The 16,007-nt window shown below is 39.8% G+C and overlaps 2 long non-coding RNA genes across 2 annotated transcripts; one reads left to right on the top strand and one right to left on the bottom strand.

The window, feature by feature from the left end:
* The first annotated feature begins 226 nt into the window (after positions 1-226).
* LOC117459634 (uncharacterized) lies at positions 227-2,131 on the top strand. Its single transcript, XR_004553544.2, has 3 exons — positions 227-349; positions 1,343-1,452; positions 1,997-2,131. It is a non-coding gene; the product is annotated as an uncharacterized lncRNA (long non-coding RNA).
* A 127-nt stretch (positions 2,132-2,258) lies between these two features.
* Positions 2,259-4,289, bottom strand: LOC117459457 (uncharacterized). Its single transcript, XR_004553525.2, has 3 exons — positions 4,210-4,289; positions 2,766-2,850; positions 2,259-2,371 (listed from the first exon to the last, which is right to left on the bottom strand). It is a non-coding gene; the product is annotated as an uncharacterized lncRNA (long non-coding RNA).
* Between the last annotated feature and the right edge of the window lie 11,718 nt (positions 4,290-16,007).

Raw genomic sequence — 16,007 nt, 5'->3', positions numbered from 1 at the left:
TCACATTCACTACTGAACACCTCACACACACAATACTGAAAATTAACCTCACACACACACTCCTGAAAAACATTTTACTGAAAGGTTCTCAGTAATGTGCATGTGTTTCACCTATGTGTGTGTGAGGGGATTCTTGCTGTAACGGAAGTCATTCTAATGTAACGGATGTCATTCTAATGTAACGGAAGTCAATGGTCTCTTTGCTAGCCCTGTTAGCTTCATTAGCTCCAGGCTGCTACTCCGAAGTGTTTGTTGTGTTGATGCCTGGTGGAGTATTCTTCATTGAAATATCGCACTTATCGTATGGCTCTGCGGTTCAAACAGACCGTCCATGAATGCAGTTTATTCGGTAAGTACAATTCAAGCACTTTATTTCTTACTTGTCTTTTTATTCAGCTAACAAGCGAGACGAAGCTACATCTGTGCTAACGATGCTATCCGTAGCATACACGTTAAAACATAATGGAGAAGTGTAACACATTAAGAAGGATTATACTGTAAAACATAAGGCTTCTCGGTGAGGTTGGTAAAATAAGGTCATGCTTGTACATTAGTTAGTTTGCTAGTTAGGTAACTGTATGCTGTTATTGTTAATTTAAAATAGCTATGCTCGACGATGCAGACAGCTAGCGTCACATTAGTGTTGAAGAGCAGAGTACTGTATGAGATTAACCTCACTATAAGATCTGTGTATCTGAAAAATATGAATCTCACATTTCCAGTTGGTTCCAGAAATAACGTTGACGTAGATATTGCAATATGGTTTGAAACTAGCTGGAAATAAGGTCTGTGGTTGAGACGCATTTAAGAGACAGGTCACGTTTTGTTCAGCCGGATAATATCCACATGTCTACCCTACTTTTATAATTTTCAAATCATAAATCTAGTTGCCAGAAGCAAAATGCTAACGGTATGCTTAAAGGAACTGCAGCTGCTTCAACGTCACGCCGATTTAAGATCCATATTAAAACATACAGATTATAAATGGTACAAGTTGAAGCGTTTGTTTGAACAGTTTGCAGGAACTTGCTTTCAAGCAGAACTTGAAAATGTACATAAATAGCTGACGTTAATAATGCTAACTAGCGAGCTAGCTGTGTAGATCTGCTGCACTATGTACTACAGCCCGGCTGTCCGCAGCCGACTTTATAACAGTATTAAGTGAAAACCATTCAAAATATTTTATAGAATAAATCCGTTATCCAAATCCCATAAAAACACAAGACAACCAGCAATTAGACAATACCCTGTGTTGTATTTTTGTCGGATGAATGCAAGCTGATATTGTCACTTTTTAAAAAACCTAAATAAGGGTTGTTCCCTCTTGTTTTCTCTTTGTTAGGATAATACTACAGAAAATGGGCTCCGCGGAAGGTGACACCCTTGCAAACCAAAAAAGAGAAATACAAGTATTTGTATTCCCCCCGGTCTGCACGTTTTACGTTGCTTAAGGTAAGTGAACATGAAACTATTCAGCATAACTTTCAATAATAATCTACGGTATTTATTGAGTTTTGGGATATTACTTGCATACAAATCTATAAATGCCTTAAGGTTTCTAAAAAATACAATATGTGGTAAATTCAACAGTGGACCCAGCAAAGATTCACATTTGTGCACGATTTGCTATTGATTTGTTGCTGTTACTTAATTATACTTTTAATAAATTCAAGTCAAGCTTAGTTACATGTGATGGTAGCTATATGCTCTTACCTGTGTGCCTCCTCTGCAACTCCTCAGACTGTATTCAAACTCTTAAGTACCAGTTCTATCTACTTTAAACAATTAAAAAGACAAAATCAACTACATTTATTGATATACCAATCTTTATTTTTGGGGCCTCTTCTTCTTTTAAATTAAACTTTCAGACATGAGATATTGAAATACAGTAATAGTTTTGTCTATTTAAAAAAGAATGAGCCATTCCTTACAGTTAACTTCATATTTCTTATTGTCTAAAGCATTTATGACAAACATTTTCCCCTCATATTCACAGTGTGGATCAATTGAGACAGTGTGCAGAGACTTTGGGAGAAACCTCAGCGTGACGGATGTCCTGTCTGTGGGTTTGGCTGGAGAAGGTGGAGAGGTCTTTCTCTGGGATGAGGACGTGGCCTGATGGAGGAGGACGTGGCCTGATGGAGGAGGACCAGGTCTGATGAAGAAACCACCTAACTGCATCTGTGAGCCCATACTGGGCTCAGCTGCCACAAACAAATGATGGTCCTGTTTGACTTTGTGTTCACAATAAAAGTATAGTTTCTTAGTGAATGTCCTGTATTGGTCTTTAATCTGAAATCAGCTTTTCATTTTCTTCTTGCCCCTCTTGAGAAAACGGTGAGGCAGTTGTGTCCTTCAGGTATGTCCTTTCCTAACAGAAATGACAAGAAACATATGACATTATTGCAGAGCAAGTGTGTTATTTATGAAACGTTTGTTTATTTAGCGGCTGTAGAAATAATGTATTTTTTAAATGTTAATTTATTTTTTTAATTCATCACTTTGTACTACAAAGATAATCAGATTATGAATGAACAGTCTGCAGTTAATCAACATTAAAATATCTTATATATAATATTCAACTGCTCGGTTGTCTCACTGCAAGAACCACTTTTACCACGTCTTTTACAGACAATATGTAGAGACAAATGGTAGCAATTCTCACAATGTAAAATAATAATTGCCTTAAATACATTGAAATGTGAAAGCTGATTATAGTTGTTACTTTATCTATTTAAACCAGAACGTTTCTCGATTCCTTGTACCTTTGAGTCCATGCTGAAGTTCACTGATGTTAGGAATAGGTCTGTCTCTCGTGGTCAGCATCCTCTGGTCTGTCTGCCGCATCACCTGGAATCTTTAAACAAACATATATGTAAAGTAACAATGTGTTGGTCACAGACTTTTTTACATGCAAATGTCATGTGATAATCTTTTTGTTATCCTTAAAGAAAGTGCTGGATATCAAAGCCCTTACTGTATCTTATCAGTTGGATTGTGTATTATTGTATAGTTGTGGTCCTTTTTATTTTAGAATCGTTTTTCATGAGACAGTCAATTTAAATATTTGTCCTATGCCATATTCACATTCATTTGTAACACACACGTAAGGGTAAAAGACAAACATCTTCAACAAATGTAATGCAATGAATAAGCTTCATTGTCACAGAAGCACACATGTCATATCTAATATTTAAACAAATCATTTCCTTGTCCTTAAAGCATTGACTGAGCTATTTTTCGTCCTCAAATGCAGGCATTCATTTCATTTCATTTCAAACCTTTATTTAACCAGATTGGTCCCATTGAGATCATAGATCTCTTTTTCAAGGGAGACCTGCAGCATATAGGTTCCACATGAAACATAAAACAATAAAGGACATTATACATTATATTTACAGGATACATAGTTATAGACATTTACAAGTGCCCATTGTATCAGCAAGCATTTCATTTAGCCTAGCTTTAAAAACATGCAGAGGAATGAGATTGCTCAGTTTCAATTCTTGCTGAAGATTGTTCCAAGCAAGTGGAGCTGCGCACATAAAAGCTGTCTTACCTAAGACAGTCCTTGCTCTTGGCCCATCTAACAATACTACATCATGTGACCTCGCATTAAGTTACATGTTCATGTTCTGCTGCCACAATAAGTCGGTTTCTCCAGTGTAATGATAATAAAATGCTAAGTAAGTATTGGTAATAATATTAATAAAAACAACAACGTTTGGGTTCGTTCGTTTAATATGATGAACGTTAACCAGTAAGCTTCAATAATCAACTCCAGCTCAACAAACCATATTGCAATATCTACGTCAACGTTATTTCTGGAACCAACTGGAAATGTGAGATTCATATTTTTCAGATACACAGATCTTATAGTGAGGTTAATCTCATACAGTACTCTGCTCTTCAACACTAATGTGACGCTAGCTGTCTGCATCGTCGAGCATAGCTATTTTAAATTAACAATAACAATGCATACAGTTACCTAACTAGCAAACTAACTAATGTACAAGCATGACCTTATTTTACCAACCTCACCGAGAAGCCTTATATTTTACAGTATAAACCTTATTAATGTGTTACACTTCTCCATTATGTTTTAACTTGTATGCAACGGATAGCATCGTTAGCACAGATGTAGCTTCGTCTCGCTTGTTAGCTGAATAAAAAGACAAGTAAGAAATAAAGTGCTTGAATTTTACTTACCGAATAAACTGCATTCATGGACGGTCTGTTTGAACCGCAGAGCCATACGATAAGTGCGATATTTCAATGAAGAATACTCCACCAGGCATCAACACAACAAACACTTAGTACACTGAGTAGCAGCCTGGAGCTAATGAAGCTAACGGGGCTAGCAAAGAGACCACTGACTTCCGTTACATTAGAATGACATCCGTTACATTAGAAGGACTTCCGTTACAGCAAGAATCCCCTCACACACACATAGGTGAAACACATGCACATTCCCTACTGAGAACCTTTCAGTAAAATGTTTTTCAGGAGTGTGTGTGTGAGGTTAATTTTCAGTATTGTGTGTGTGAGGTGTTCAGTAGTGAACGTGAGATGATTTCAGTAGTGTGTGTGTGTGTGTGTGTGTGTGTGAGGTGTTCAGTAGTGAATGTGAGAGGATTTCAGTAGTGTGTGTGTGAGGCTTAATTTTCAGTAGTGTGTGTGAGGTGTTCAGTAGTGAATGTGAGAGGATTTCAGTAGTGTGTGTGCAAGGCCAGATGTTTTCAGTAGTGTGTGTGTGAGGTGTTCAGTAGTGAATGTGAGAGGATTTCAGTAGTGTGTGTGTGAGGCTTAATTTTCAGTAGTGTGTGTGTGAGGTGTTCAGTAGTGAATGTGAGAGGATTTCAGTAGTGTGTGTGCAAGGCCAGATGTTTTCAGTAGTGTGTGTGTGAGGCTTAATTTTCAGTAGTGTGTGTGTGTGTGAGGTGTTCAGTAGTGAATGTGAGAGTATTTCAGTAGTGTGTGTGGAAGGCCAGATGTGTTCAGTAGTGTGTGTGTGTGTGTGTGTGTGTGTGTGTGTGTGTGTGTGTGTGTGTGTGTGTGTGTGTGTGTGTGTGTGTGTGTGTGTGTGTGTGTGTGTGTGTGTGTGTGTGTGTGTGTGTGTGTGTGTGTGTGTGTGTGTGTGTGTGTGTGTGTGTGTGTGTGTGTGTGAGGTGTTCAGTAGTGAACGTGAGAGTATTTCAGTAGTGTGTGTGCAAGGCCAGATGTTTTCAGTAGTGTGTGTGCGAGGTGAGTTTGAATTTTGGCCTACACGGCCCCTCATAGCCTGCTATGTGGCGCGCACAGCGGCAGTGCGCCGTTCTCAGCGCCTGTTTGTGCATTACAGAGAGTGCTCTATCGGGCAACCTCTGTCTACACAACGGCTGTCACACTGGCTGTGTGAGGCGGTCTCACAGGCGTAAATCTCATCTGGGGTGGAGCCCCCGGAGAACATCAAAGCGCACTCAACCAGAGGAATGTCCTCCTCCACGGCGTTGAGCGGAGGAATGTCAGTGGAAGATATTTGCACGGCTGCATCTTGGTCTTCCCCCTGTTCATTTATTCAATTTTATTTGAGGGATGTTTCCCTTTCCTCTATGACGCACCCTGTACTGCAGGCCTATTCAAATGGCGGCCCTGAGCCAACTCCCGAGTGGCCCAGCCTCCCGTGGCCAAATTCCTACACTAGTACAGACCATGAACGCAACACTCCGCGTTGCCTAGAAACAACCAAACAACAACTACGGCGCGCTTTTTTTGAAAGTACGTCGAGTGGTCCTATGATAGCAATTCTAAAATATGTCTCTCTCAACTTTGAAGCGTAAACTTGACGATGAAAACCGTCAGTTTAACCCTGCCTGGACCGACAAATACTTGTTTATTCAGCCGTCAAATCCAAACGCCAAGCCGATGTGTTTAATTTGCAATCAGTGCGTTGCGGTACTTAAAGATTACAATGTCCGGAGGCACCACAATGACAAACACCCGACTTTCCGAACAAACTTCCTCGAAGGATCTCAGGAGAGGGCGGTAAAAGTGCAGAGTTTGATTTCATGTTACAACCGGAGCTCTACCACCATGGTGCGAACATTCACAGCCCAAGAAAGAGCTACAGCGGCGTCTCTCCGTGTTGCATGGATCTTGGCAAAAAATAAAAGGCCATTCACAGACTCTGAAACCATGAAAGAGTGTATGCTGGCCGTCGTGGATGAAGTGATACATGACGACAAAATTAAAACGTGTGTGACATCTGCTATTAAAAATGTTCCTTTGTCAGACACGTCAAACATCCGTAGGGTTGAAACTCTTGCTACAGATGTGTTTGAAACGCTGTTGGAAGAACTGAAGAATGCCGATGTAATGTCCATTGCAGTAGATGAGTCCACAGACAAAAGTGATACCGCACAACTGTGCATATATGTCCGTTTTTTCGACGGCAAATGCTTCCGAGAGGAATTGCTTGGCTTACTGTCGTTAGAAGGACACACAACTGGCGAGATAGTCTTTGAGAGAATTTCAGCCTTTTTCAAAGACAATGGTCTAGATATGGAGCGTGTGTGCATGCTTGTGACAGATGGGGCTCCATCCATGGCAGGGAAAATAAGTGGTTTAGCAGCACTTGGTCCGCTGTAGCACCCCGGCTAACATCCTTACACTGCATTGTGCATCAGACGGTGTTGTGCGCAAAACTCGGTGGGGAGCTCAAAACTACAATGAACAATGTGATGGCTACTATTAATTTTATACGCTGCACATCAAGCCTCCAACACCGCTTATTCCGCAAGCTGCTGTCAGAGATGTCAGCTGAGCACCACGACCTGCTTTTGCACAATGATGTCAGGTGGCTGTCCAAAGGCAAAGCACTGGAGCGTTTCTGTGATCTCAGAGAAGAGATTATAACTTTTCTCCGCAGCAGCAAACAAAAGAAGGCAGAAGCAAACTTGCAACGCATACTGGACGACAGCTACATGGCAGATGTCTGCTTTCTGAGCGACATATTCAAACATCTGAATGACCTAAACGTGGGACTGCAAGGCAGAGACAAAACGGTCATTGATCTTGTGGAGCAGATGCGCGCATTCCAAGTCAAGCTGGACCTTTTCGCGACCGACTTGAGCACGGGTCGGATGCTGCATTTTCCGACGCTCCACAAACACATCACATCCCTGGCACAAATCACGGATGTGATGACACAGTTCATTGCGAGGTTGAAAGAGAACTTTGCCGGTCGATTGGATGGACTTGCTCTGCCCACAGAGGTGATGGGCTTTGTCAGAGACCCCTTCACTGTTGGCGTATCCAGCAGAGCAAAGGAAGTGGTCCCCTCCATCGACGAGGGGACATTTATACTGGAGCTTATTGACATGCAGTCATCCGTAACCATGGCACAAGAGCAGCGCAGCAACGGGCCAGCGAAGTTTTGGAGTGATGTCAACAAACAGAAGTTTCCTAACCTTAAGAAAGTAGCGATCTGTGTGCTCAGTATGTATGGATCAACATACACATGTGAATCAAGCTTTTCACACATGAACTCAATAAAAAGTAGCACTCGCTGCTCCCTGACTGACAGCACTCTTCACCAATGTCTAAGGATTGCATTGACATCCTATGAGCCAAAAATCACTGCTCTTGTTCAAAACAAAAAATGTCACTTCTCCCATTGAGAAAGTCAGCGAGTAGACGTGTTCATTCATATGTTAGTTACCCTTATCCCTTGTTATGGGTTTGTGCACTGAAGGGTTTGACAGTTCTTTTTGTATTCATTTAAATGCACTTTGTAATGTGTCTGGGTCAAATGTGACCAACATGTATTATTTTTTGTTAATACTTGAAAAGTGAAAAAATAGTATTGCTACAGTACTACCTCTTTGTGTTACATTGGAGCTCTTTAACTGTTTGTTAATGCACTTTTTGATGTGCATGTGTCATATGTATCCTATTTTGTATGTATGAAGACATTTATTAAGACTGCTATTATTGTATTCGGTTAAATGCACGTTGTGATGTGTGTGGTTCAAAAAAATAACCTGAATATTTTACTTCTAAAGCGAACAAAATGTAATGCTTCAACTGTGCACTTTTTGTTTTGTATGCACTTTGAGAATCCTCAGATTCTGTTAAATTAATGCTAATTTGTTGTGTTTTTATGCACTTTTTGACGTGCCTTTGTTAGATGAAGGATGAATAAAAATTGCATGTTTTTCATCGCAGTAATATGTGTTGGTTTAAAATGGGTCATTACCCGCTTTTTACAGGCCGCTGAATGTCTGGCCCAGCTGAATTGAGTAGTTATAAAATCTGGCCCAACTGAATTTGTAATTGAATAGCCCTGCTGTACTGGGTGTCCTGTCAGAGTGAGTGACGTCAGGGAGCCAGCTGAGCGCCTCTCTCCTGCCTCTCCGCACACAGAGAGCGGCCTTTTTTAATACTGTTGACAACCTTTGGACGTCTCCGCTGAACTTTGTTGACAGTGATCAGCTGCAAAAGGACTTGATCCTGCTCGATTTTAGTAGATCCAGAGTAATAACACTGAAAGTTTTTTAATAGATCCCCTGGGGTCAATGTGTCTGCGTGACAGAAGTTTGCTTTTGTATGAGAATGATAACAATCGACAGCCGGCATTTTTCCAAAGTGGAATGCTCTGTGATTGGTTGAGGTGCATGGAATGGTGCACTGTGATTGGTTGAGCGGATGTATCACATTCTGTAGAGAAGGGAGACTGGCGTTTGTCGCTGTTTGGAAAGAAAGTGAGAAAACAGGACAGAATAACACGGCGGATATCGCGTTTTGCGGAAAATTGAATGTTGACTTTTCAATACCGACGAAATACAATACTGATTTCGGCGGAAACTCATTTTTTTCAAAAGTGGCGTTTATCGCGTTTTGGAACCAAACTCTTCATATGTAGAGTGCTAGAGGAGGAGAAATGATGTTGGTGTAGTGAGAACCACTTATCTGAGGGTGACAGGCCAGAATAGCTCACTGGATTGCAGGGTTAACTTGGAAGGGGAACGTTGAATGTTTCCCCAACAGCTCCTGGGTTCAGTGGCAAAAACTCCCAAAAAAATAGCCTGATTCAGCTGATGAAGTCCTCAAGAATCCACTTTTCTCCTTGTTCAATTCCGACTTCCTCTTGCTTCTTTCTCAATCCCCTCCTTATAGAGAGGCGAAGTCACGCCCATCTACTTCCGGCCCATGGGACCCCGGAAGCGAAAAATTAACATTGAATTCAATGGAGAGAGAACACCTATCTTTTGATCCCGTTTGAATTGTGCCACGAACTACACATATGATGTTTGTCAATCTTAAACAATAAGTTCCATGTCAAAAAAGTCACATTTTGTCGTAAAACTGTTGAAATATAAGACTATGAAAAATACGCGACTACAAAGACTACAAATCCCAAATCCCATTCTGGCTCGCGTAAGTGATGTCACAGGCGATAATGCTCCAAGTGGTTGCGACTCGTAATTAAAGCGAAGAAGAAGAAGAAGATCTCATAACCGATTTATTCCCTCCAATAAATAAGAGATTGCTAAAAATAAATTCACTTTTACAAGATGCATGTGTGCTTTGTACCAGGTTGTAATCACATAAGTGATCAAACCACTTGCTCGTTCTATCGCTTCCCGTCTGATGAAAGGACCAGGAGTCGCCGGATCAGACATATCAGGTAATATCATAGGTAATATACATGTTGGGCATGGAACACAGTCAAGTTAGCTACCTAGCTAGTAGCGACGAGTAGCGAGCACGTTAGTTAGCATCACATTACTTAGCCTTGTCATTTTTAGTAGCCTTACCATGAAGTTATTATTTTATTACATGAAGTAAGAGTAAGAGTAGATGGTAAGTATTTCGTGAAACATTTGAAGAGTAGCCTACTGCGCCATCCACCGGGTGCTATGGAAGCAGTCAGGGAGAGTCGAAGGCAGGTAGGGAGCTTTGCATGACAGATTCTTCTGGACGTGTTTCATTGTGATGACAGTAAGGGTGAGTCAATCTGTTTGTTGGAAAGACAGTAGTTGAGTGATTACTGAGAGAAAATTATTAGAAGGGATAATTATTCAAAGTGTTACTGTTGTGTTACTTTAAAGTGTTGTTACTGACCTTTTTCTCTTTTATTTCCTTTCCCTCACCTGTAACTGCTGAGACCCTGAGGAACATGCACACTGACCTGCTCTGGCAACCTGATTTCCACTGTACGTAATAGTATTTGGTTATGGTATATTATTTATATACATCAAAGGCACAATGCACCCCCCAGAGACACACATGTATTGAGTGTGATATTTTGCATAGGTCAAGTGAAATCATCTTTACACACTAGAAAACTGTAGGAGCGGCAACTTGTTTTGAAATTGAATTTTTAATATCCGAAAATGAAGTTGATATGTTTTCTTTATTCTTCTCTCTTCCCAGCTCCATCCATCACCATGCTCTGTTCCTGCAGGTCCTGCTTGCCAATCATTATGCTCATATGTTTTCACACAATTACAAATAAAGTCAATGTATTGTATGACATGAAGTTGTGCTTCATTCGGAGTCAATAATACATTCATTCTGCCTTCAACTGCACAATGACACCGACATCCATGTAGCTGCCCCCAGTAAGATGAACCAAGCAAAGAGGGTCACTATCATGCCCAAGGACATCCAGCTGCATCCGCGAGAGAGGGCTTAGACTGACCTCAGACCAGCACACCCAAACACAACGGCTCTTTTAAGAGCCACCTACAGTTTCAAAGAGTTGCAATCCTACGTTATTATAATTATTAAACTGGTTCATGTATCACTTAGTTTACTGAACTGTGATGAATGAAAGAAATGAGTGAGGTAGTGGTTTACTGAAGTTACAAAGACATTAATATATGAGTAACGGGTCAGTGTAAACACAAGCTTCTGTCAATTATGGATCATTCAAACTATATACAAATAATATGTAATAACGTTCTAAAATAAGTATTCGGTATATTCCTTGATAGCTTTTGGAGAAGGTTGTTTTTAAGTTTACTAAAAATCTATCGTTTCAACTGTTTCACTTTATAAAAAGGAACAGGTGAGTAGAGCATCATTGAGTTTCTTATTCTGTCAGTAAATTATCCAAATGAATGTTTTTCATTATTTTAGTCAACCCTAAACAAATTGATTGTACCTTTTAATAATGACCTTACATGGTCGGCAAAGTTAAATTAACTTCAGAAAATCAAATCTGTTCTTAGAAAAAACGAATAAATGTTTAAAGATAGGAACTTGCCATCCCACTGAAAAACAGTCCGTAGAGATTTAAAGTCGGAGTTGTAGTTCAGTCCAACGTTTCATTTGGATTCATTTCTCCAACAGTCAACTATTTTCATAAAGAATATATATATTTTTCAAAGTCAACTTTATTGTCAATCTTACTCAGTTTGTGTTTATAGACAGAGATCAAAAAGACGTTTCCAACAATCCCAAATACGAAAAATTAAATTATACAATTTACAGATATGTAATGTATACAAATATATATATCCTATATACACCATCATGTATAATGATGGTGTATGATGTAGAAGGAAGTGTGGTAGATAACAAGTCAATATAGAGTTACATACAGATCCATGTTACAGCAAAATAACTAAGAAGCACGCAGTATAATAATAATTACATGCAACAATTAAATAACTGCTCAGCGTCTCCACCACAATCCCAATCTGCTGTGTCCTGTTTTCCTCCCCTCTGCATAACACCCCATCACACATACGAAACACAACGCAGAGTCTGAGGGTGTTAAGAGTATGTTTATTTAAATGTCCTCCTCTCTACTGGCCAACACAGGGAGCATATGCTGGCTGTAGAATTGTTCCAGGAGGAGGAGATTTCCATGCCATGCAGGGTCTTTGGGGATGAGGATGATGATCGCCTCCTTCGTGGTCCACACAACAAAGTAGCAGAGACTCCGGTCTGTGATGTGCAGCTGCCCTTGGACTGGTGCCAGTATGGGTGATATATGACCCACCCTCCTCACGGAGACAGAAGGATGGTAACTGGACTGCCTCCGCGATGGTCATGTTCATGTCACCAAAATCCTTGAATCTACACACAGCAAATAAACTCAAATGACACAACGAGATGTAAAAGGAGATCACACATACAGTATAGACTATACTGTATAGTCGATATAAAACTGGCCGCTTCAATCTGAAGAGCAACTAAAACAAAACACGGGAGTGTACCTTGTTCTTGTGAACACTAATGTAATCCACAGCATACACAGAGACCACGAAGTTCTTAAGGAGAAAACTAGTTCCTGAAACAAAACACGTTAGTGTACCTTGTTAGCTAATGTTAGCTAGCTGACATTAACGTTACACATTGCACTCATATTACTCACCGAAACCTTGTAAAGCCGGTCCCGCTGCTCTTACAGAACCGACTAACTCCCCTTTCGTGTATGTACAGCTCTCAACGTGCCCAGACTTGTAGTGATTTTCACCTCATTTTATACTTTTATTCTCATTCTGAAAGAAACAGGTGAAATTTGCTAACGTGACGGCCGTCTTTGTGATGGTGACGCGTATTGTGCGAGACCAAGAGACCTGTAGTTCACTCAGCGGTTCCACACAACATTTTTTGTAACTTCACAGTTTTACGACACATTTAAATTTTTTTGACTTGCAAAATATTCTTTTAAATTGACAAACATCATATGTGTCATTCGTGGCACAATTCAAACGGGATCAAAAGATAACCTTTCTCTCTCCATTGACTTCAATGTATAATTTTACGCTTCCGGGGTCCCATGGAGGCTCCCGGAAAGGGAGGGACTTCGCCTCTCTATAGAGTGGCGAAGTCCCTCCCCTTCCGGTGGACCTCCATGGGACCTTATTTCGGAAAAATTATGTATTGAAGTCAATGGAGAGAGAAAGATTATCTTTCGATCCCGTTTGAATTGTGCCACGAATTACACATATGATGTTTGTCAATTTAAAAGATAATTTTGCAAGTCAAAAAAAAAACTAATAAATAAGTGGTCCGAAAAAGGTTAATGACAACAAAAATACACATAGCCTCCCTCAGGCAGTGTGTTTGTACCGGGGACAGGAGACACCCCCTTGATGAGAAACTGTAAGAAATGAACGGGGAATCCCTCCGGAGTGGAGTCATGACGACTGGATCTGAATTATTTGTTTGTATTTGGTGGTTTGTGTCCAAGCTGTCGATCAGCTGTGTGGTTTTAAATAACATATCCGTATTTATTTATTTCTCCAAGTTATGTTTTTGTGTGCACTGAGGAGTCTCAAACAGGCGTTTGTTAAATCATTTTAACATTGGCTTTAATCAATGTGTGAAAATAAATTCTTCATATATGATAAATGAGAGATAACATTTTATTTATGGTATTATTTCCACACATTTCTCTCCATTCTTCCTTCTGCCAACGGTGTCGCAGTTTGTCGTCTCTCCCGTTTTTGTGCTTAGTGCGTACGCATGGGTTAGAGTTTGCGTGGAGGACCGCACATTTTCCCATCAAGTTAGTATTTTATAAATCCAAACATTGCGTAGAAACTGGCGTACGCCATTTTTTGAGTGTATATCCCTTTATAAATGAGGCCCCTGGTCCTTTCATCAGACAGAAAGCGAAAGAACGAGCAAGACCCATTGCTGGTATGCTAACAACCTGGTACTAAGCACACAGGCATCTTAAAGTTATCTTAGCTATCTCTTATATTTAGCAGAGGAAAACAATTGTGACATCAGTTATGACATCGCTTCCGCAACACTGGGATTTGTAGTCTTTCTAGTTGCGTATTTTTCATAGTCTTATATTTCAACAGTTTTACGACAAAATGTGACTTTTTTGACATGGAAATGATTTTTTAAGATTGACAAACATCATTTGTGTAATTCATGGCACAATTCAAACGGGATCGAAAGATAAGTTTTCTCTCTCCATTGACTTAAATACATAATTTTTCCGAAATAAGGTCCCATGGACCGGAAGTAGATGGGTGTGACTTCGCCACTCTATGGGAGCTCAGCTCCCATTGGCTCCCACATAACTCGAACCCTGGCAGGGACGCGTGAAGTCAGTCAGAGTTGGGCGTCAATCTGGTGCACTTTGAGAGCAAAATTAAGAGATCTATGGATACAGTACATCTCTCAACACCCATATGAAACAGAACTGTAAGCAGATTTTCTTTTTCTTATATTTTACAAATCACTCCCCAAACCCCGAGCCTGTTTTTCAGGTTTCAGGCTCGAAAATGACATTCCCAGAACAAATGACTGTAACTTCACTTCTAAAAGGTTTATATGAATAATTTTTGTTATCAAAGCAAGGTTACATCTGTGAGTTGGATGTAGAAGTGTCAGAATCAATATAGATGTTTCTGTGTCAGAGTAAATTCAGATGGAACATAGCAAAAAAATGTAAATTCCTGTCTCCGCCTAAAGAAAACCCATTACTTATAGTGAAGACCAACCTTGAATGATGGGTTAGTAGCCTAAAAGCTTTAGGAATCCAAATTATAACATATAATAAGTACCCTGTATCAAGATTGAGGCAAAACAAGTGACATTTGACCTTTTTAGAGAGGTTTATGAAAATAAAGTCCAGGCGGAATAAGCTTTGGGCACATTTGGGCCCATTTGGGCCCATCAGTGCCATTTGACCTTTTTCAGATACCAGACTATAAAAATCATTGTATTACATTGAATAATCACTATAGGTATTCATTCCATTAAAAAAAAAAAAATTAAAAAAATGTAAATAAAAAAAAAGATTCTTAAAAAAATATTAAAAATATTTGTGTGAGTGTGTATAAAAAAAATCAGGGTCCCCGTCGGCGGGGACCTTCGGGCTTAACAGGTTACTATTCTTGTTTTGTCATATAGTATTTCATACCTGTTTTTCATGTATTCTCTCTGGCTTTCCATCTCATAATGTTCACATAGAAACTAGCTGTCAATAGGAATATCATTCAGAAGAATTATAATTTCATGCAAAAATCTATCTCAAAAAGAGGTTGCACATTTAAATGCAGGTGTTGTTACGGCAACGTCAGTGGCCAAACAGCCACATTTACTGCTACAAATACGTTCAAACATGCTGTTGACAAGCAGTGGCAACTATGCCACCATTTCAGCTGACTTTTTCTCAGAAATACTGTCACATAACATCCATATCTTTCAGTGCTAGGTTGATGCTTAGCTAAGCTAACTATGAAACACTTTAACTGACAGGACTCAGGATCAACTGTGTACTGTAAGGTAGCTTCTAGCTTCATATCGCTTTCTTTTAAATCACCAGGTAACGCTAACAAACATTACATTTAGATTGTATGACAAAGTGTTTATTTAATATCTCTGGCTAGCTACTTGCTAACGGTTTAGCTTACCCCCGCGATTCAAAATAACGTCAATGTAGCTGTAATTTATGCTTTGCTTACATGTTCGCATAACTTGGAAGTGTACTGACAGTTACATGTTGTTTACCTGGTGCAAGTGGTGGCTCTGGGTTGTTGTGTGAGCCACCACTTGAGAATTGTTGTCTTTTTTAAGAAAGAAAATTCTTATGTCCATCTTCAAAAACTCAGAGTCCGACTGACAGTTTAAATATTGTCACAGCTCACAGGATAGGTACCTGTGAGCCAATAAGACAGATGTTTATTTCCATTCAACTCTCTGGTTGGTTACGACATCTCCGTTCACTCCAATGGACCACTTTGTTACAGCAATGGCGGATCGTGGAGCCTCTCAATCGTTCCCCGGAAGTTAGCGCCAAGGCTGGCAGAGCTGTGGAGTTGCAGCATAATAGACCGTTCGTGACGGACTTTTAAAGGTAAGAAGAAGTTTAAAGATTTATATTGCGGATATTATCAGTACATCTGATTCAAATGAACATGTGTATTAAAGGATGTCAGTGGATTATCCCTAAATTAGTAGATTTAGGGAACGTTTACAGATAACAGATTAAGCTAGCATACCGAAGCAAGTTAGCAACACACGTTGAACAGCCTTTTAATTGTAAA

This window comes from Pseudochaenichthys georgianus, chromosome 15 (assembly GCF_902827115.2).
Source record: "Pseudochaenichthys georgianus chromosome 15, fPseGeo1.2, whole genome shotgun sequence".
Lineage (NCBI taxonomy): Eukaryota > Metazoa > Chordata > Actinopteri > Perciformes > Channichthyidae > Pseudochaenichthys > Pseudochaenichthys georgianus.
The sequence above is the reverse complement of the archived record's forward strand: the minus strand, read 5'-3'. Positions and strand labels throughout refer to the sequence as shown.